The 23,394-nt window shown below is 44.6% G+C and overlaps 1 non-coding gene across 1 annotated transcript; it reads right to left on the minus strand.

Moving 5' to 3' along the window:
• Positions 1-8,517: 8,517 nt before the first annotated feature.
• LOC123454426 lies at positions 8,518-8,708 on the minus strand. Its single transcript, XR_006633384.1, has one exon. It is a non-coding gene; the product is annotated as a U2 spliceosomal RNA (small nuclear RNA).
• Positions 8,709-23,394: the final 14,686 nt, after the last annotated feature.

Raw genomic sequence — 23,394 nt, forward strand, 5'->3', positions numbered from 1 at the left:
AGTAAGTTCCAGGTCAATGTGGGCTAGACCAAGAACCTACCTTGATAAACAAACAAAAAAAAAAAAAAAAAAAAAGAAGAAAAGAAAAAGAAAAAAGAAATAAGAATGGGCATGCCAAGGCCTCTTGCCACTACAAATTCTAGATGTGTGTTCTACTTTGTGTATCTGTCTTTATGTGGGCACTGGTGGATCAAAGTCTGGCTGTCAGGCCTAGTAAGCAAGTGCCTTTAACCACTGAGCTATCTCTTCAGCCTCTAGTGATGCAGGATTTGGGGGTTCAAGAGAACTCTCCAAAGTTTATGAATCCCAAGTTTGGGTTGTCCTACCTTTAACAAAGAATTGATAAAGACAGGCTCAAGAAGGGTAAACTATGGATTATTAAGTTATATTTAGGGAAAAATCATAAATTATGAGGTTTATTTAAGGGTGAAATCACAAGTTGTGGGGTTTATATAAGGGAGATTGGGATATAGGAAGGAACACTGGAGCAGAGTCATAAACAGGTGGGAAATAGGAAACATGCTCTCATGTGGAAAACTGCATAATTTATAAGGTTCCTTTTAAGAAAATTTGAGGGCTGGAGAGATGGCTTAGCGGTTAAGCACTTGCCTGTGAAGCCTAAGGACCCCAGTTCGAGGCTCGGTTCCCCAGGTCCCACGTTAGCCAGATGCACAAGGGGACACTCGTGTCTGGAGTTCGTTTGCAGAGGCTGGAAGCCCTGGCGTGCCCATTCTCTCTCTCTCCCTCTATCTGTCTTTCTCTCTGTGTCTGTCGCTCTCAAATAAATAAAAAATTAAAAAAAAAAAAAGAAAATTTGAGATTTTTAGGGAAAGACTGGAGTAAAGCTGTAAGCAAGTGAAGTTCATAAAGTCTGCTTAAGAGAAACTGAGGCTTTCAACGAAAGGCTGGAGTACAGCCACAAGCACATGGAGGACAGCATTTAGGAGCTTGTGAGGAAGATTTGGAAGGAACACACACGACATCTGTCATGTGCTTTCCCGTGGAGGAAGAGGGCAAACAATGAGGCTCAAGGAGGAATATGAGGGAAAACATCAAAGCAGAGACTGAGAAATTCAGAGGAGGAATGAGAAATGAAGAGAGTTACACTCACAATTATCCTGTTAAAGGAAACCACACAGGGAGCAGGTCTGGAGTTAGTGAGAGCACCTATGCGGTAGATCTGGAGTGTAAGGGAAATATGCACATCAGTGAAAATCATGCATGTAACCAATGTGAGAAGTTACCCCAAACTATAAAGCAGAGGCAAGCAGAAGAGTTCTTCAAGAAACTGTATTATGCTCCCCTTCACCTAGCCCAGCTGGATGAGGGAAGCCAGCGCATGTATCCCTGTGGTCCAGCAAAGAGAGGTAGCCCGAGCAGAGCTGAGCCAGGGAAGCAGAGTGTAGGCAGGTGAGGCTAGCCACAGGAAGAACACAGCAGCCTTAGGCAGAGGGAAGACCTGAGTGGCAGAGCTAGCTTACTTAGACCAGTCCATTTGGGCCAGCTATCTAGGGAACAGGCTGGACTGTGGACAGCAGGGACCACTGTAGATCAGTCTCGATCAGACACAGTTCCATTTCTGCTGAGTCCCCTTCTTGTGTCAGGGCAAAGGTGTCTGTGGATGGCATCTCCTGGTTCTCTCTAGGCCTCAATCTCTAACTGAAACTGTCTGAAAGAAACTAGCTTTCTCCAATTCTCATTCATGATAGTTTTGCTTTATTTATTTATGTATGTATATGTGTGTGTGTGTGTGTGTGCATATATATATTGGTTTTTTGAGGTAGGGTCTCACTCTAGCCCAGGCTGACCTGGAATTCACAATGGAGTCTCAGGCTGGCCTCAAACACATGGCAATCCTTCTACCTTCTGCCTCCCAAGTGCTGGGATTAAAGGCGTATGCCACCACGCCCGCCTTATATATCTCTATCTCTATCTCTATCTCTATCTCTATCTCTATCTCTATCTCTATCTCTATCTCTATCTCTATCTATCTATCTATCTATCTATCTATCTATCTATCTATCTATCTATCTATATGTTAGGGTCTCGCTTTAGTCCAGGGTGACCTGGAATTCACTATATAGTCCAAGGGTGGCCTCAAAGTCATGGCAATCCTCTTTCCTCTGTCCTCCCTTCTTTCATACAAAAGAGGGGGAGGCTCACTATTCAGCAGTGGGCTACAATGCCTTTGTTTCTTCATCAGCATGGGGGAGTATTCAGCCAAGCATACGATCCCTTGGTAGTTGAATATTAGGTGAGGAAGTAGAAACTTAACTTGCTATATGGCAGTTTCTGTTAACATGGCTGAGGTTTGATTCATAGCTCCCAACATCTCCTCCCTTCTTTTATACAAAAAGAGGTGGAGGCCCGCTTTGCAGTGGTGGACATTAACCACCTGGGGGAGTAGGGACCTGACTCCTCTTGTGGGATGTCTTTTTCCCACAATCTTTGGCCCTTGGTACCTTTTGGGGAGGGGAGGCAGGGCCTATGTGGCCAGAGAGTGAGGCACGGCCTTAGTGATAATGGTTATGGTACCAACCTCCATGCAAGCCAGGTATACCTCTCAGGGAATCCAGAAGTGGTCAGATAAGGACCTTCCCCTGTAGTGCGTTGTCTTGCACCCACATTGGTGCCCATATTGCACTCACTTTATTGTGAGCTGACATGCATAAGTCTGGATCCTCATGCAGCTCCCATAGGAGGGGTAGCTATTTGGCCATGACAGGTAGATGGCAGCAATAGCAGAGGTGTAGAGAACAGCAGTATAGTAAGTAAGTACAGAATGTAAGATCAAGGGAGAGTGACAGCTGCAGGTGGTAGGTCTTCAGTGGCAATGCCTTGATCTGCCAGCTCCAGTCTGTGATAATGGACCTGTAAAGGCTGCATCTTAATGGCTTCAATCTGTTGACGTACAAAAGACATGATTTTATTTATAATAACAGGTCTGATTGTGAGTAAGAGGATTAAGATTAAGTAGTGACCCTAGTACCAATGACAACCAGGAGAGGAAGGGGAAATTGGCCCAAAATTGAGAGGAGGAGGGATTATATCAGGAATGTAGCTCTCAAGTAAGTTTTTGTAGATTTTTTATGTTTTCCTCAATGATTCTGGATTTATTGACATAGAAACAGCACTCCTCTTGGAGAGCCATACATGTTCCTCCTTTTTCTGCTGTAAGGAGGTAGAGAGCACGTCGATTTTGTAGGGCCACTTTGGCCAGGGAGGTGATCTGCCTCTGGAGGGATTCAAGACTATTAGTGGTGGAGTCAATCATCTGTTGTAGCTTTTCTGAAAAATTGCTTGCAGAATACAAGGAGTGCCCCAATGCTCGGCCTGCCACCCATGCAGAGACAACTGATGTGGCCAGGCTTGCACCTACCACTAATGGAAGGAAGGCTGCTCTTTTAAGAGTGGTGTGGAATAGCCATGCAAATTGGTCAGGAGTATACATGGTGAGTTGGGGGACCACAGCTACCAGAATACAGGGTCCCGGGGTGGTGCTATTAATGTGAGTAACCAGGGTTTCATTGCACCAGAAATAAATCAGTGTATGTGGGGGGGAATATAAGTTTTGTAGTTACAGAGGTGTTTTGTGTGCAAGTAAAATCAGTAGGTAGTGATTTGTTAGTAAGGAAGCAGCACAATGTGAAAATGTTATTTAGATAATGAGAGAGTAGTGGGACTGGGGAGACAGGAGGAATGGCCTTATAGTGAGACTGGTTAAAGGAAAGGTTGAGGGTAGAAGAGGCATTTAGGGGAGTTGTAGCAAGGATTAGACACAAAAGGGAGGCACAAAGCAAGCAAGAAGAGGCATTTACCTGGGAGGCATTAAGTAGATTGACAGCATATTAGAGATATATTGGCCAAGAGTCCCATTTTACTTTGTTATTATTTTGGAGGGCAGAGTGGAGGTTTTGTTCGTTTTCTAAAATTATATGACTTGCTTGATCCTTGGGGTCTGCAGAGACTAATTGTCCGGAGATATATATATATATATTTCCCATGGGGTAGGAGGACCAGCCATCATTATAAAGTTTGCCTGCAACTCCCTTTTCCCAGCGCTCATGCCAAGGGTCAGAGATAACAAGGATGAACTCATTTCCTTGGAGGCAGAGAACACCATTTTTAACAAAGACATCATGAGTTCTGCAGCTCCAATATCTACAACCTCCATAGGTGGATTCGTAATCTAAACAACTGCCCTTATTGTCATAAGAAAAGCAGGCAAAGGAGCTATATGTAGTAGTAATTGTTTTGGGAGTGATTTTAAAGGTGAGGGCTGACCGGCATCCTGTAAGAGGGCAGCGCCCTGAACCATTAAGGGTGGTGGAGTCCTGTTTGATGGGGCCTCCTTTACTTGAAATTCCCATTGAAAGACAGCAGCAGTAGTTAAGGGGATGATGGGCAACAAGGAGCAGAGGAGCAGTAGATGCCGGGGGTTGACTGTTTTCATCTTGAATCTTGGGTATTGGAAACCTGGAAGAGAAAAGAGGGAGTTGCCTCAGGAACAGGGTGTTCTTGGGCGTATATTACTGAGAACTTATAGGTTCATTGACTTGTTTGACTAAACATTCTGGTAGCCATCTTGTGGCATCATTTTGAGTATCAAACACATAAACTGACCTGCGGCCCCAAATGAGGACTGGGTCGGGGCCATTCCATGTTAGAGTCAAAGGATCTTTCCACATAGCTTTGGCGAAAGTATTTTTTGTGTTTGTGTGCCAAAAGCGATCAGCTGCTGACTTTCCTTGAGTGTCAAGGGTTAAAAAGTTTAGGACAAACAGTGCATGATAAAGAATGTTTTGGGGGGAGCCTTTTATGGGGTATAAATCCCCCGCTTTTAACTTTTGGAGAGTATGTTTAATAGTTTGATGGGCTCGCTCAACAATTCCTGGACCCTGGGGATTGTATGGTATGCCTGTAATATGTTTAATTTGTAGTTGATGACAGAAATTTTGGAATTTTTTTCCAGTATATCCAGGACCATTATCAGTTTTAATAAGTTGGGGCTTTCCCATGACACCAAGGCAATTGAGTACATGAGCAATGACATTTTTTTTGAAGCATCTCCAGCCTGGAGGCTGGCAAAAATGAATCCACTAAAGGTATCCACAGTAGCATGGAGGTACTTAAGATTACCAAATGAGGGAACATGTGTTACATCCATTTGCCGGATCTCATTGGGAATTAAACCTCTAGGATTTACGCCTAAGTGGGGAACGGGTAGGAGGGTGACACAGTTTGTGCATTGTTTGACTATCTGGCGAGCTTGTTCCCTAGTGATTTTAAAAAGAAGACGCAAGGTTTGAGCATTAAGGTGATGTACAGAGTGAGCTGCTTTGGCCTGGGCCACAGGATCAAACTCAACAAGGAGGGCAAGCTGGGTGGCTTTATCAGTCATGTCATTGCCTGTGGCTAGAGGCCCAAGGAGTCCAGAATGAGCATGGATATGGCCTATATAAAAGGGATGTTGTCTAGAATGTATGCACTGCTGAATGGAGAAAAACAGAGGGGTAGCGTTTGTGGTGGGTTTTATGTATGCCATGGTTTCTAAAAGGGTGATGGATTGAGCAATATAAGCACTATCAGTATTCAGATTAAAAGAGGTATTTGGAAGTTGTTGAAAAACCTGTAGAACAGCAAAAAGCTCTACCAGTTGAGCAGAGTGGAATGGGGATTGTAGGGAAGTGGTTTGATTGTCTACAGTGAAGGCTGCCACTCCATTAGAGGAGCCATCAGTGAAAACTAGGGGGACATGGGGAAGGGGTCAGGGGGAGGTTAATGTAGGAAAAACAAATAGCTGAATTCTTAGAAAGTGGAGAAGCTTGTTAGCAGGATAGTGGTTATCAAGGGATCCCTGAAAAGAGGTGTAAGATATTGCCCATTTGTTATTATTTTGTATTAACCATTGTATTTGGGAAGTGGAGTAGGGTGGAATGATTTTATCAGAGTTCTTACCAAATATTTTTTTGCTTTGATCACATCCAATTTTTATTAACTCTGCCACCCATGAGGTGTAAGGAGTAAGGACTCTGGGTGGTGAAGTGGGCAAGTGGACCCAGAAGAGGGGTCCCTCCTTCCAGAACACCTCAGTGGGTGTAAAGTCAGTGGCACAAATGACCAGGAGAAGAGGCTTCTCATAAGAGATAAAAGTGACCCTTTGGCTCAGAATTGGAAGCCTCCACTATCTTTAGGGCTTCTAGGGTGGGGGCTGTTAATGAGCAGCCTGAGGCAGGATCTGGGTCTCCTTTTAGGGTGTCAAACAAGGGTTTAAGTTCTCCCATAGTTAGCTTAAGATAAGGCCTGAGCCAATTGATATTTCCTATGAGTTTTTGAAAATCATTTAAAGTTTTTAGATGATTAGTTCTAAGTTGAATCTTTTGTGAAAGAATTTTGTTATGAAAAAGTTCAAAGGGGCTGGAGAGATGGCTTAGTGGTTAAGCGCTTGCCTGTGAAGCCTAAGGACCCCGGTTCGAGGCTCGGTTCCCCAGGTCCCACGTTAGCCAGATGCACAAGGGGGCGCACGTGTCTGGAGTTCATTTGCAGAGGCTGGAAGCCCTGGCGTGCCCATTCTCTCCCTCTCTCTCCCTCTACCTGTCTTTCTCTCTGTGTCTGTCGCTCTCAAATAAATTAAAAAAAAAAAAAAGTTCAAAGCCTAAGAATAAGTAAGGGGGTTTTAATTGAATTTTATCAGGATCTATCTGAAGACCAGCTCCGGTAAGCGCCCTAGAAAGCTTTTGAGAGCAAATAAGGAGTTCAGTGGGATCAGGTCTGGCCAGGAGAATGTCATCCATATAATGAATGATATACAAAGAAGGCCATCTATGTCTAAATGGATCTATAACTTGGACCACAAATTTTTGACACAGCATAGGACTATTGGCTATCCCTTGGGGCAAGACTTTCCATTGGAATCTCAGCATAGGGCCTCTAAAATTTATTACAGGTAAGCTAAATGCAAAATGCTGATGATCCTCAGGGTATAAGGGAATTGTGAAAAAGCAATCCTTTAGGTCAATAATGATTTTACAGTATCCTGCGGGAATTGTCACTGGAGTGGGGAGGCCTGGTTGTAGGGCTCCCATAGGTACCATGGCCTTATTAATTTCTCTAGGGACCTGGAGCAATCTCTGTTTTCCAGACTTTTTCTTTATAACAAAGATAGGAGTATTCCAAGGAGAGGTGGTAGGTTCAATATGGCCTGTAGCAAGCTGTTCCTGCACTAACATTGTGGCTGTAGCTAATTCTTCAGACGTTAAGGGCCATTTATATATTTAAGGTATGTTTTTTATCTTTGGTTATATATTTTTCTCTGAGTGTTTAAGACCATGCACATAGCCAAAAGTTAATTAAGGATTAATTTTAGAGGTCATTAATGGCTCTCCAAAGAGACATTAGGGACACAGGAGTATACTCCAATGATTCCAATTGGCTTTGGCTTTTACATAGGTGATTAACACACTTAGAAAGGAAGTTACACCAGCCTGGATGTATGTACATATAAAGCACATTTGATTACTGAAATAAACTTAGTTAAAGAATGGCACAAGGGCTTTTAAAATCATTTTGTCTTATCTTTAAAATTTTTGTTGTACTGTGGCAGCATAAGCCATATATCTGAGGCATAGGAAGTAGGCACATCTCACATTTTAAATATCTAACATTTATAAATATAGGCATAACCTGTTACCTGTCTTGAAAACCAATTGATTTATAAACTTAACTAATTTAACCTAGAAATTATCAGAAAAGAACCAGTAAGACAGTATAAGGTTTTAGCACCTGTGTGAAAATATCTTTGATTAGTTCAGATACTTGTGTGGGTACAAATTACCCAGAGAACATTGGAAACAGAACCATGGAGCTTGAATTATATACATATATTTATTTCAGATGAGGACCATTGTTTGAGCATGAGGCTGTACCCTAAAGTAGGGAATATGCCTTAAGAGTTAATTTTGTTATAAGCACTGGACTTAAGATGTAAAAAATGAGACAGTTACTTTATATACAATAGAGTAGAATCTGGTCTTTTCTGAGCCAAAATAGTTAACTAAATATTAATATAAGCCTTGATAAATTTTTTTGAAAGAAAAAACATTATTTGACAACCAATGATTTTGGCTTAAACTTGATAGCTATTGATTTTATGTACCACAGAAATTTTTATAAACAGAAAACAATTTTATGTTTTTACCCATGACTTAAATTTGATAAAACTTAAGCAAGCTATCCCAACATATTTTAGCCTGAAAATTAGTTTTTTTGTTTCTTAAAGTTTGTAAACAGTTTAAAAACCTTTAACTTTAGGCATGGTGTTAAGGTTTAGCCTGAAAATTTATTTTCTTTTTTTTTTTTTTACATCCGCACACCTTTATTCATATACTTTAACGTTCTAAGTACCACTCAAAAGGTATTTTTAACAAGTAATCATTGAAAAATTCCTTCCCAGTTCCTTCAATCAATTCATCTCACCCCATCATTAATTATCTTTCCTTTTTTTTTTTTATTCCCCTGAGGGGGTGCACCGTTCCTAGAGGTACTGCAATGCCAGGTCGGTGTGTGGAGCAGATGGAGCAAGCTCCTATTCCAACTCCAAGCTCCAAAAATCTATTTAATATATTGTCCTCAGATAGAGGACGTATCAGATATTAAACTGATAAGAACAGATACTACACTTGATCTTAGCCAAAAGGCCGAGAAGTGATTAATTATCTTTCTTATAAGGCTATTAAAAAATTAAGCCAGATTGATTAATCCTATTACTAACAAGAAAGTAGTCTTAATACAATTTTATGTCCTTAATACCAATAACACACTTGTAAATGATTTTATTAGAAGTAACTAAGGCAAATTGTGTTGTTATCTTGAGGCAGGCTGGCTTAGAAGTCAGATCAGTTGCCTCCTCCTTTTAAGTAACAGGACATTACAATCTTTTTTAAAATATCTGACAAATTATAAGTTACCTCTTTAGAGGAAGTTTTGTTGTTTTTAATAATCCTCTATGCAAGGTGAAGTTGACCTAAAACAAATATCTGGCAAATTCACTCCTGCAAAAAACATTTAACTTTTTCTTTTTAATTTCTATGCTTAGGTCTTTGATTTCCTTGAAATAGTTCTCTAGAAGAGAAAGGGGTGCACCTGTGTCCCTCTCACCTCTTTAGTCACAAACAGTCACAAATATGACATGACTAGCAAGCACAATGAGCACACACAAACACATACACACACATATAAAAAGAACATATCCTCCTGGTAAAATCAAAAAATTTGCTTAAAGAACTTGAAGCAATCTCAATTCTTTGTGCTTTTAAAATATCTTTTACTATGGCAATTAGCTCCTTCCTACTCTTTGCTAAATCTTTTTTTTTTTTTAACCCATGTTCCTTGTGTCTTGAGAGAAGTTTTAAGTCCTTTAACAATTTATGCTTACTTAGGGTCTGTTCCATGATAGAAAAGGAATAGAGTAGAAACAGCAAGACCAGAGGGCAATGTTCCCGGTTGGAGAACTGGCATGGGGGATTCCCCAATGGGCTTGATGTAAGCCTGTCTGCAAGTTTAAGAACTGGCAGCCGCTCTAAGAGCATTTACTGGCTGTTGCGTAACCAGGTTCGTTGGTAGGAAGAGAGGCTAGATAGGAGGTCTTTGACAATGCCCAAACAGGCTGTCGGGATTCACACAGGGAGCTAGGAGCCTTCAGCCAATGCTAGAGGGTAGCCCTGGCCAAGAGGCTTCAGTTGCCCTGTCACTATGTTGCAATTCCACACAATGGCGCCAACCAAAAGTAAAAGGAGGAAAAGTAGTGCAAAAAGAAATTCTGCAGTTCTTGTGTCTTGCAAATCTGACTAAATAGTCTTTACTTAAATAGTTTGCCTAAAATTCGTTGCTTACCTTAATGGATCAGTATCACAGGTGGGCTATCTGCATCGATCCCAGTGTAAGTCTGTATCACAGGCGTGGACTGCCTGCAGTGACTTTCTATGCAGATCTTCATTCACCCTATGGTGTGGCGATCCAATGGCTGGGACAGCCATCCGCTTGAGCGACATTCAGGTCTTTCTTTGTACCTCGAGCCCCACGTTGGGCACCACTTGCCCTGGCCAGCGGGGAGTTGAACAAGGACCCGAGGGGAAGTTAATCTGAATGATAAAAGGCAAACAGACACAAGAAGGAGACCATGCTAGATGTTTGTCAAGGCCTCAGAGTCTTTATTTTTTACACAGTAGTTATATAGGGGAAGAAAAGTGGGGGAATAAGCTGGCTGACGTGATTTAGGGCTTTGGAATTGTCAGGAAACCTAGAGGGGATGTAATCAGGTGTTCATCTAATCTCGCCTCAATGGCTTAACATCCTTGACTGCACCAGGCTTCACACCTGACCATAAACTGGCCTTTTGCAAAAGATAAGATTCTGTAAGCAGTCTGCTGACCGATGTTCCAGAAGTACCTAACATAAAGCTGGATGGACCAGCTTTCTGAGTAATGAGTCTGCTTATGAGCAGGCCCAGGCAAAATGGAGAGGCTTTTGCTCTATGGCTCCTGACACCTCTGCCTCCTGAGTGCTGGGATTAAAGGCGTATGTCAACATATCTAGATTTTTTTTTTGAGGCAATCCCAACAGACTGGTCTTTTTTAATGTGTGTGTGTGTGTGTGTGAGAGAGAGAGAGAGAGAGAGAGAGAGAAATGGTGTGTCATGGTCTCCAGCCATTGTAATCAAACTCCAGATGTGTGAGCCACCTGGTGTGCATGTGCAATCTTGTGTGTTTGCATCACCTTGTGTGTCTGGCTTATGTGGGACCTGAAGAGTTGAATATGGGTCCTTAGGTTTCACAGGCAACTGCCTTACCCACTAAATCATTTCTCCATCTGCCCACTCCCCTTTTCTGAGACAATATCTGATGACATAGCCCTGGTTGGCCTGGCACTTGCTGTGTAGTCTAGGCTAGCCTGATACTCACTGAGACATCTGCCTGTGCTTCCTAAGCTCTGGAATTTCAGGCATGAGTTACCATACCTGGCATATCACTATTATTGTTTTTTTGTTCATTTTTATTTATTTATTTGAGAGTGACAGAGAGAGAAAAAGGCAGGGAGAGAGAGAGAGAGAGAGAGAGAGAGAGAATGGGTGTGTCAGGGCTTCCAGCCACTGCCAACGAACTCCAGACACGTCACCCCCTTGTGCATCTGGCTAACGTGGGTCCTGGGGAACTAAGCCTCGAACCAGCGTCCTTAGGCTTCACAGGCAAGTGCTTAACCGCTAAGCCATCTCTCCAGCCTATCACTATTATTTTATATTATCTTTTATACAAGTGAAAAATGAAAATGTGGGAGAATGTTTTCAAGTATGTAAACTGCTATAGGAATGTGAGGAAGTCTCACATTCAAAGAATCTGGTGTTCCAGGCATGATGGCACACATCTTTAATTCCAGCCCTTGGGAGGCAGAGGTAGGAGGATTGCTGTGAGTTTGAGGTCACCCTGAGACTACATAGTCAATTCTGGGTCAGCCTGCCCTAAAGCAAGACTGTTCCTTGAAAACACAAACCAACAAAAACCAAGAATCTAATACAAGACAAATAACCCCTCCTCAAACTATCAGAAAAGCCTTACAAACTGGCAGTGTCATTCAGATGCCAAGGAGCTGTGGACAGTGGGCATTATTTTCCTTGTGGGTATTAGAAGTAGCATGCAGGGTATGTTGTACACATGTAAATCTTGGAGTAAGCCAGGCATGGTGGTGCACACCTTGAATCCCAGCACTTGGAAGGCAGAGGTAGAAGGATCACTGTGAGTTCGAGGACACCTTAAGAGACTACATAGTGAATTTCAGGTCAGCCTGGGAGAAGGTTGAGGGTCTTCCATCCTCTATGTACTAAGGAGTTGCCAATAGCTCCATTATCATTACCATACACATGGTGTTCTGCTTCAAACTTGTCATGGCTACCAGGCTGTGGTTTTTTCAAGGTAGGGTCTCACTTTAGCCCAGGCTGACCTGGAATTCACCATGTTGTCTCAGGGTGGTCTTGAACTCATGGAAATCCTCCTACCTATGCCTCCAGAGTGCTGGGATTAAGGGTGTACACCACCAAGCCCAGCCAACTTAAGAATTCTCTTATGAGCCCTTTTCTAACTATCTACCCCATAATTATTTAACTAGCTCCCTCTCAGGGAAAACAGTATGGGGAAGTTTGATGAGATGATATGTCATCAGGTTCAAATGTGACTGCACAAAGTAGCCAAAACAATAATGGCTTCCACAACATGAATGCTTCTTCTCCCTTTAAGATCTAAAGATGGGTGAGCAGAGGGGGAAAAAATCGAAAGTTGGGGCTGGGGACATGGCTCAATGGATAAAGTACTTGATCTGCACGGATGAGTACCTGAGTTTGGATCCCATGAACTTACATAAAAGCCTTATGCTGTTATGAGCATCTGTAGTCACAGTATGCAAGAAGGGAGACAGAGACATGAGTGTTCATGGACCCCATAGCCTGGCCATCCAAGTAGTGGATGGAAAGAGAACCTACCTCAGACAAGGTGGACATCAGGCAGAGCCGTGGAGTTGTGGTGAGTGGTCCAGGGCAGGCGCTGGGGCTCAGCTTGCCTGATCCTTAGGCCCTTTCCTTTGGGTGTGGTCCTCTCCCTCATGGTCCAGAAAGGTACTTACCACATGCACATTCCAAGAGCAGGGTCAAAGCAAGAACAGCCAGAAGGATGGAGGGACAGGAAAAAGAAAGGGCAAAGGAAATTGTCAGACTCTGTATGGAATGCCTACGCTTTCATTTCATTGGCCAGAATTAACTCCATAACTATGCCTAGTGGCAAAGGAGCATGGGAAATGTAGACTTCATTCCAGTTCCTATGAACAAGCCAATAAAGCCTATCTCTGTGCAAGTGTGGATATGGAAGGACAATCAGCAGTCTCTGCAGATAATGTTTCAGATCTCTTTCTGCTGTAAAAGTCCTTTGTGGGTCTCAGGCTTCCACTGTAGTGAAGGTCAGAAGGCGTGCCCTTGATTTAAATCAGATGGCAAGACAGCTGACAGCAGCAAAGGCTCGGAGAGATGCCCAGTATTATAGAGGGACAGCTGCTCCTTTCACCATGGGGACTGAGCTACATCCGGGTATCTGGAAGCTTCTCACCAGGAACTTATTGCTAGGGTTTCAGAGCCCCTCATCCTCCCAGCTGACCCAAACTGCACCTTAACTGCTAAGCCATCTTTCTAGCCCAACCTTTTCTTTCTTTCTTTCTTTTTTTTTTTTTTTACTTATTTCTTTTTTTTTTTAATTTATTTATTTATTTATTTGAGAGCGACAGACACAGAGAGAAAGACAGATAGAGGGAGAGAGAGAGAATGGGCGCGCCAGGGCTTCCAGCCTCTGCAAACGAACTCCAGACGCGTGCGCCCCCTTGTGCATCTGGCTAACGTGGGTCCTGGGGAACCGAGCCTCGAACCGGGGTCCTTAGGCTTCACAGGCAAGCGCTTAACCGCTAAGCCATCTCTCCAGCCCAACCTTTTCTTTCTTTCTTTCTTTTTTTTTTTTTTACTTATTTCTTTTTTGAATATTTTATTTATTTATTAGAGAGAAAGAGCCTCAAACCACTATAAATGAATTTCAGATACATATGCCACTTTGTGCATCTGGCTTTATGTGGGTACTGGGAATCGAACCCAGTTTGTCAGGCTTTGTAGGCAAAAACCTTTAACTTCTGAGCCATCTCTCCAGCCCCACCCTTTTGTTTCTCTCCTCTCTTTTCCCTTTCTCTTCTTGTGTCTTTTGGCTTGGTACTTGGATCCCTTACCCCTGCTGACCCACTGCTCAGCGGCACTTCTGTGCTGGCAATGCTGCAACCCACTGCTAATTCTCCAGGCTCCCTGACCCTCCCCTCACCTAAAGCTCCCCATCTCATCCATCAATAAACTCCCTGTTCCAGCTATAGATCGTTACTAGAAAATGTTCAGTGCCAGGGATGGGATACCTTCCAGTGAGTTGCTGGCCAGGGAGGTTCCTGATGCCCCCCAAACAGTATAGGCCATAGCTGAGGCCCTTGGTTTCCCACCAGAAATATATGGTAAGACCCTATTGATGAAGACTCCACATACCTGGGCTGCAAGGCCACTGAGAAATCTTGCTGGAACTGAGCTGAAAACCTCCTCCATGTACACCGGCTGACAGAAAGCTGGAAAGAGCCATGCTGTATGCAGTTCAATGGAAGAGAGAGAAATCACCAGTGAAGATACTCAACAGTAGACACTGCAAACCTTATATTTGGCCAGCCAGGCCAAATGAACCAACTGGTGCAATAATGGCATGTCTGTTATGGGGAAAACCAACCACCCTCTAATTTGACTGGAGGCCTCCTCCATGGGAGGGAATACATCCCTGATACTGAAAACCTATAACAGGGGTAATCATGAGCCCTAGGAGTATAATGTCTGCTGGTGTCTGGCTAAATGTATATACTATGCACCAAACTGTCCAATAATGTTCATACCCATATATTAATGCTACTCTCACTTTTGGCTAGAGAACCTTCTCTTTTCAGATGGCAGTGACTTTGGGATGACTCAGAAGGTATCATGGTGCTGAGAAGAAGTGATAGAGGAGTGCTCATCACTGAAATATCTCAATAATACCCTCCACAGTTCAGGGTCCATTGCAGAAGAGGTGGCAGAAAGAATGTAAGAGTCAAAGGAAGGGCAGGACTCCTTACAACATGCTGCTCTAGACACAAAATGGCCTGGATATCCATGACCTCATAGTGCCTGACACTACTTACATAAGACCATCACAATAGGAAGAAAAGATGATGAAATCAAAATAAAAGAGAGACGGATTGAGAGAGGGAGGGGATATGATGGAGAGGAGAGTTTCAAAGGGAAAAGTGGGGGGAGGGAGGAAATTACCATGGGATATTGTTTACAATTATGGAACTTGTCAATAATATAATATATATAATTATATATATAACACTTGGGAACAGGGAATATATATAATTGATAGTATATATTATATAATTATACATATATATTATTTGTGTAATATATAACATATAATTAACAAATCAATAATATATATATAATAAACTATATATATTATTGATATTACATTATATATTATATATAATTATATATAATAAATTATACATATTATTGATATGATATATATATTATTGATATTACATTATATATTATATATCATTATATATAATAAACTATACATATTATTGATATGATATATATATTATTGATATTACATTATATGTTATATATAATTATATATAATAAACTATACATATTATTGATATGATATATATATTATTGATATTACATTATATATTATATATAATTATATGTGTATATAATATATATAGTTTATTATATATATTATTGATTTGTTTATTATATATCATATATCACACAAATAATATTATATATGTATAATTATATAATATATAATATAATATCAATTATATATATTCCCTGTTCCCAAAAGTGTGGTCTCAGAGCCTCTACATTTGAACCTCTGTCACTTATGAGCTCAGCAGTCTGCCCAGTTTCCTTCCCTTGCATCAGTGAGTGTTGTTTCACAGGCGGGTGATCTGTGGAACATATGACTGAAGGAAGTCCCACACCTGTGCAGAAATGGAGGCACAGCTCTTGTCCGTGGTGTCAGGAAATGCCCTGCTGTTAACTGCCTGTATGAGGGGATGCACTCTGGAACTGAGCACCTGCTGGGCTCATAGGAAGCTCTTTGTTTCCATCCCACCACATACTGTAGCAGATCCCAATCTTGGGTTTCCATTAACATTATTGGGTAATATAGCTGCTTCTCTTCTGAGGCGCTTCCCTCCCTCACCCCAGCATTTGGTGCACATGGTTGTTGGGGAACTGATTCTACCTTTTTTCTCCTCCAGGTGGTGGACACAGTACTCAGATCTAGCCAGTCAGAGCCACGGTGATGGAATCTAGGGTTGGATACAGTCCAGCATAAGCAACTATGAGCCTTGGAAAACTGGGATTTAGAACTCGCGGTGTAGCTGGCTTGCCTAGAGTACTAGTGCACCAGTGCTTGCCCAGCGTGTGTGAAATCCTAGGTTCAGTCCCCATAACTAAAACAGAGGGCATTATTTGGGCCTCTGAATCCAGTCATTCTTGTTCGGTTTTTTTGTGCCCACCCCCCAAGGGTCTCACTCTAACCCAGGCTGCTTTGGAATTCACTCTGTAGCTCCAGGCTGGTGTCAAACTCTTGATTCTCCTGCTTCAGTGTCTAGAGTGCTGGAATTAAAGGCCTTTACCACCATGTCCTGCACAAGACCTAGCTATTCTTTTTTTTCTTGCAAGTAAATTTACTGTTATTTATTTATTTATTTGAGAGCAACAGATATAGAGAGGAAGAGGCAGATATGGAGAGAGCATGGGCGTGCTAGGGCCTCCAGCCACTGCAAATGAACTCCAGACACGTGTGCCCCCTTGTGCATCTGGTTAACATGGGTCCTGGGGAATCAAACCTCAAACTGGGGTCCTTGGGCTTCACAAGTAAGCACTTAACCACTAAGCCATCTCTCTAGCTCAACCTACCTATTCTTGAAGCTGGAATACCCCTGAATTCTCTAGTGAATGAGTCAATAATTCTCTTTTTTCTTTAAGTCAACTTGAGCTGGGTTTCCATTACTTGCAAATGAAAAAGTTCCGAATAATATACCAACTAAGATGTCATTTTGTTTGGAAGTGGAGATAAGAATTTTGTGATAATGCCGGGTGTGGTGGTGCACGCCTTTAATCCCAGCACTTGGGAGGCAGAGGTAGGAGAATTGCCATGAGTTTGAGGTCACCCTGAGACTCTATAGTGAATTCCAGGTCAGCCTGGGCTAGAGTGAGACCCTACCTCGAAAAAACCAAAAAAAAGAAAAAAAAAAAAAGGATTTTGTGATAAGGGCTGGAGAGATGGCTTTGTGGTAAAGGCGTTTGTCTGCAAAGCCAAAGGATCCAAGCGTGACTCTCCAGGACCCACGTAAGCCAGATGCACAAGGGTGCGCTCACATTTGGAGTTGGTTTGCAGTGGCTGGAGGTCCTGTTGCACCCATTCTCTCTCTCCCTCATTGCCCCCCCTCAACTAAATAAAGTTAAAAAAAAAGAATTTTGTGATAAAAGAGGATAGTCTGATAAGCCTGCTGCTTAGCTGCTTCTGCAGGAGCTGGTGAGACCCTAAGGTCCACACCCACTGTGATAGAACTCTGACTCCTCTCACCTGCTATGTGTGTGCTGTGCCTCCCAGTGGGAGCTAAAGTCTATTTTCCCTCCCCCTGAATAATGAATTGCAGCTTGCTTCATGACTTGCTTTGAGCAATGATTGTGGCTCAGGCACCAGCTTCAGGCTGGTTCCCAATACCTCCTGCTTTCTCTCTCCTAGAGCCCAGAGTGGTTTTGCTGGAAAGTGGTTTGCTGGAAAGAGAAGAGGTCTGGGCAGCCCCAGATGTTCCAGCTGCCATAGGAAAGCTCTAGACATGTGAAGGGAGACATCTTGACATTCTAGTCTCAGCAAGTTCCTAGGTGAGGTCACCCTCTAGGTGCTCCCAGCTGGCACTATGCAGAGCAGAAGCTTCTAGATGAGCCCAAGATGTCTATGGGGTCATGAGAAATAATATACTGCTGCTTTAAGCCACAGAGAATTGGTTTGATTTTGTTAGGCAGCAATAGCTGACTGAAATATCCACTCAAGCCACTTGGGAATGTGAGGATGTGCCACTGAGAGTATTGTTCCAATAAGGTTCTCCTTCCCTTCTTGAGAAATGGTGGTGGGAAGTGTTGGGACTGAGGGTCCAATGAGCCTCAGCAGGGCTGACACTCTAGAACGCTGATTCAGCACTGGGTGGTGCGCTTCTGGCTGCCAAAGAACTTACCTTGAATGTACAGAGGTTATCAATGAAAAGCATTTTCTTTTATTTTTATTTATTTTCTTTTATTTTTATTTTTTTTTGAGGCAGTGTCTCACTCTAGCCCAGGCTGACCTGGAATTCACTATGTAATCTCAGGGTGGCCTAGAACTCATGGCAATCCTTCTACCTCTGCCTCCCCAATGCTGGGATTAAAGGCATATGCCACTACCTTACCATGCCAAGCCCTTTCAAAAATTGTTATTACTGGGTGTGGTGGTACACACCTTTAATGCCAGCACTGGGGAGGCAGAGGTGGTAGGAGGACGGGTTCAAGGCCACCCTGAGGCTACATAGTGAATTCCAAGTCAGCTTGGCTAGAGTGAGACACTACCTGGGGGGGAGACCCTCTGGAATTCACTATGCAGTCTCAGGGTGGCTCGAATTCATCCTCCTACCTCTGCCTCCCAAATGCTGGGATTAAAGGCATGCACCACCACACCTGGTCCTATTCTCTCTCTGCCTCTTTCTGCTTTCAAATAAATAAATTAAAAAAATATATTTTTTAAAAAGTTTTAAAAAATCTGGTCGTGGTGACATACTCTTTTAATCCCCGCACTCAGGAGGCAGATAGGAGGCTTGATGTGAGTTCAAGGTCAGCCTGGAACTACAGAGTAGGTTCTAGGTCAGCAGGGATTAAAGGTGTGCACCACCAAACCCAGTGGCCAAGTTCATTCAAGTAAAGCAGTCTGGGACCACAACTTTGAAATCACAGACTGCAGGGTCCTCGCAAGTTCAGCAGGCTCTGGCCTGTAGTAGTCAGGCTTTGGAATTTCCTATCTCTTTTATTTGTTGTTGTTTTTTTTTTGTTTGTTTGTTTGTTTGTTTTGTTTTTTGAGGTAGCTCTCACTCTATTGTAGGTTGACCTGAAATTAACTATGTAGTCTCAGGGTGGCCTTTAACTCATGGCGATCCTCCTACCTCTGCCTCCTGAGTGCTGGGATTAAAGGCATGTGCCACCACGCCTGGATCCTATCTCTCTCTCTCTTTTTTTTTAATCCCGTTTCAATTACATTTTAACCTTCTGAACCACCTCAAATCCTTTATGGAAGTGGGTCCGAGGGACATCACTGCGACACAAGAGCTGCGATTGCCTTTGGAACCCAGTTGGGATAAGCAGAGCTGATGGCACCCATGTGGCTCCACTGACTCATATTAGAAAGCGTCAAGTGCATGTGTGCATGATGGGTGTGTGTATGAAGTGGTGTGTGTGTGTGTGTGTGTGTGTGTGTGTGTCTGCATTAATATATGGAAGAATACATGAAATCAGTGTGTGTGCATGTTGAGAATATGGGTGTGCGTGGTCTGCACACTGTGTATGAGGGTTCAAGCGGTGTGGAAATGGGTGTGCAATAGTGTGCATTGGCATGGGAGTGTGTGAATACATATTATTGTATTAATGTGCATGTGCTTTACCCCATTGTGTATAAACACATTGCACACTATGTATGATCATAGAATAAACGTACATATGGAAGTGTGGGATTGAGTTTGGGTGTGCTTTGTGTGAACATGTGCTAGTGCCGGGCTGAGTGTACGGGAATGGTGTGCGTGTGAGAGAGAGCCTCTGCTCACAGCACTAACGACCGTCAGCAAACACGGATCGTGTTGAAAGCCATGCAGGGGAACCCGCTGCTCCTAGGACAAGTCTAAGCCCTGCGTCTGGGGACCTTGCTCTAACTGTGAATCCTTTCCCCTACGCTCTCCTCGACCTTCCTGCGTCCTCAGTCCCCCCTTCCCTTTCCCATGCTGGCGACAGCTGCCTGTCGCTGCCCCTCCTGGCCTGTGCTGCCAGCTGCAGGCACAAGCACCTCCAAGACAGAACGGCTCCACCCTTGAGCGCTTAGGCGCCTCACCAACTTCGAGGGCCAGGGGACTGGCTGGGGGCTGCCAGTGGGACCAGGCCCGAGAGAATGCTGATGTGTTGGTGGCTCTTGTGAAACCTTTTCCTGATCAAGGCAGGGCTGAAAATTCCCAGGCGTCGGTTTTCAGAGACCGCCAAGGTCAGGGGCTCCCTTTCTGGGACGCTTGGAACTGGAGATGTGCTCTCTGCTGCCATCTTGCGGATACCGAGGGAAGCCAGGCCCAACCCCTGCAGAGCAGGTTCCTTCAACCCTGTGTCCACCCTGGGCCCCCATGGCAGGGCTGAACCCTTCCCAAAGTTTCTGATCGCTATCGCAGGCCTGATGCTTGGTAGATGTGGCTGTCCTCACATTAGGGCAATGGGAACAGGCTGGCAGGCAGCCAGGGGAAAACCAGCCTGCCTCGGAGGGTGCCCCAGGCTTCAGGTGCAGGATCGTGCTGAGCTGGCCCACTCCTCCGCGGAAGTTGACTGACACAGACAGGCCTGGGAGCCACATACTCATTACCCCCAGACAGACGAGGACGCCGGGGTTCAGACTTGCCCAAGGCATCTCTCCCTCACTCCCTGGACTGGCCCACCTCTGGCCCCACAGGCAGGGGGTGGTGGGCTGAGGCTCATCTACACTGCCTTTCCCCCCACTGTACCTGCCTCAGTGACATTCAGGAACCCTGCAGACCACAATCTCATTTTTAGGGAGACAGTTGTTCGCTACTTCCTGCTCTAAGCCCTCTCATGACTCCCCTATGACAGTGCCAGGGCCATGCCAGGCCTGTTCCTCCATGCTTGACGTCTGTATGGGTGGCTGGCATCCCAGCCGTCATTCCCAGAGAGCTCAGGCTGTAATGGGAGCTTCGTCTGCTTTATATCTCCAGTCTTGGCAGGGGCCTAGCAGATGGCACACAGTGGGCTCTAGGTGAATGCTTACACAAAGCAAGTGAACAGGCCCAATCAGACCCGTGTTGTCCCATCAAGAAGCATTCACTCAGCGTGAATTCTATACGGGCACCATGCCTTGCTGGTTCCTCCCCAGCCCTCTGACTACTCCGAAGGTGGGTGAGGCTCCTATAATGCCCGTTCTCTAGGCGTGGGAACTGAAACCTGGAGCCTCTAAGTGATGTGATCAAAGTCTTATTCAGGATCCTGGCCCAGCCCTTGTCTTACCCACTGCCCTAGACCACAAGTTTGCTCACCTTCCTGCCCTGCCTTACCTGCACACTGGTGTCTGGCCCCTGTCCTGCCTCTCTCACTTGTCCTCCTTGTCTGGGCCCCCAAACCCTTCCATTCTGCCCACACTCCAGGCTCAGCCCAGGCAGTTCGGGAGGGTGTTGGAAGCCTGGTGGCAGGGTGGCTGGGTGCGCTCTGAAGAGAAGAGGCACACCCTGCTCTTCCGTGTTGCCTGCACAAGGGACACAACAGGTGCACTGCACTTTCCAAGCTCCCGTTCCTGAAAGCGGCTTGAATGAACACAGTGCTGCGAGGCCGAGCTGAGAGGTGGGCTCCAGGGGCAACCCCAGACCAGCTCGGTGGCCCTGGGGCCTGGCTTTTACTAAACCTCTGCCTCCATCTGAACCATGACATGAGAATCTTTGCCCCATAGTGTCCGGGAGGATGAAACGTGATGGTATGAGGGGCTCTGTAAGCTGCAAAACTACTGATGGAGGGTGAGGGGCGTTCTGGCACGAGCAGCGCCTCGCACAGGCTGGAAGGAAAGAAAGGGAGAGAGCAGGTTTTTCTGGTTAGGGTGTGTGTGGTGGGGGAGGAGAGAGCTGTCCCTCTGGGCATCCCAGAGCAGCTGCTGACTCACACTCTTCAATCGCCTGCTTCCCCTCCTCCCCCACCCTCTTCCTCCTCCTTGTCTTAATTATTATTTTTTTTTTCCTGCTTACAAAAGCAGTACATTGTATAAGCTTCAAGCAGCCCTGGAATATATAGTGTGGAAGGCAGACAGTTTCTCATGTTCATGTCTCCATTTGCAACCGCTGTTGACATTTTGGTATATATTCTTCCAGAATTTTCTACCAATGAACAAATGTCTTTTCACTAAGAAGAAAAGCATGTTCCTTGAGGACAATTTAAGCAAAGCTGTATAGTGTGTGCTCCCTCCACCACCCCCTCACAACTAACCACTCTTCACAGCTCTGCAAAGATGTGAATACTTTATCTGCATTTACATCCAGTGTGTTTAAGTGTGGGGAGTGTAGTCATGACTACAGACACAAAGGCCAAGCCCACTTGGTATGGGTCTTAGCTCCACCCCCATGACTGCCAGCCTCTGCACCACTTTCCTGCTTCTGGGAGGGGGGAATTGTGACAACAGCGCTCAAGGTGTGGCTGACACAAGAAGTATGCTGAGCTCAGCATCACGCCCTGCTCATGAAGGATGAGCTGCTGTTAGAGACTCTCACAGAGAGACCTCCCCCGCCCCCGGCCACCTCCTGCATCGGATCATTCCAGGAATATTAACCTGTTTGGTTTGGAGGCAGAACTATGGGAAAGCTTAGTCTTAAGGATCATGAAACCTACCCCGGAGATGAGAAGTGTTGGATTGAGATTCACAGAACTGGTTCCGCAAGCGTGGGCTAGAAGGAACTGAGATTTCCAGGCTGAACCACCGCCACCACTGTGACGGAGCAGCAGGTTGGCCTACATCCCAGATGCTGAGTTTGCTGAGCAGGGGAGAGGAATTGTTCTGAGTGGGGTCCAGCCTTCCACCAGAGGCTGCAGTTCCCTTCTTTCTATTCAAACGCCACCACAGATGTGAAACTGACCACCGGCCCGCCCCATGCTGGGAATCATGGCATGCTAGGCAGGTGTCACTCCCAGCCTTTCCACCTTGACTGTAAAACGTCTCCTCCCACGTTCTATGTCCACCTCCCTCAGACCCTCTACACCGCCCACCCCACCCACCCCCATCACAGGGAAGGCACCAGAGTCTGCCAGGAGTGTGTGTGTACCAGTGCATTTAATTAGGGCTGCTTATATGAACATGGGTATAGGGTTACTTGTTTACTTTTAAAATATTTTATTTATGAAAGAGAGAATGGGTGCACCGGGGCCTCTAGCCACTGCAAACAAACTCCAGATGCATGTGCCATTTTGTGCATCTGGTTTATGTGGATCCTTGGGTCCTCAGGCTTTGCAAGCCATCTCTCCAGTCCTGTTGTTTATTTTGAGGCAGGATCTCACTCTGGGCTGACCTGGAATTTACTGTGTACCCAGGGTGGCCTTGAACTCACAGAGATACTCCTACCTCAGCTTCCCTGAGTGCTGGGATTATAGTGTAAGTCACCACACCCAGCTGAAAGGGGCTACATGACCGAAGAAAGTATCCTACTCCTAGTAATAATTAATTGTCTATAAATCCTCAGGCAGAGGTGGAGCCTCATCTCCCCCCCCCCCCCCCACCGCCAGCTGAGTCTAAAGCCAGGCATGCCCCTCTCCTTTCCTCCAGCAGGCGGGGCTTCTGTCCCAAGAGTCTTTTTGATTTTGTTTTGTTTTGTTTTGCCACCCAACAGCAAGAATGATGCACAAGGTTTGCAGTGGCCTTTTTTTTTTTTTTTTTTTTTGAGGTAGGGTCTCACTCTGGTCCAGGT

The sequence above is a fragment of the Jaculus jaculus genome, chromosome 13, assembly GCF_020740685.1.
Source record: "Jaculus jaculus isolate mJacJac1 chromosome 13, mJacJac1.mat.Y.cur, whole genome shotgun sequence".
NCBI lineage: Eukaryota > Metazoa > Chordata > Mammalia > Rodentia > Dipodidae > Jaculus > Jaculus jaculus.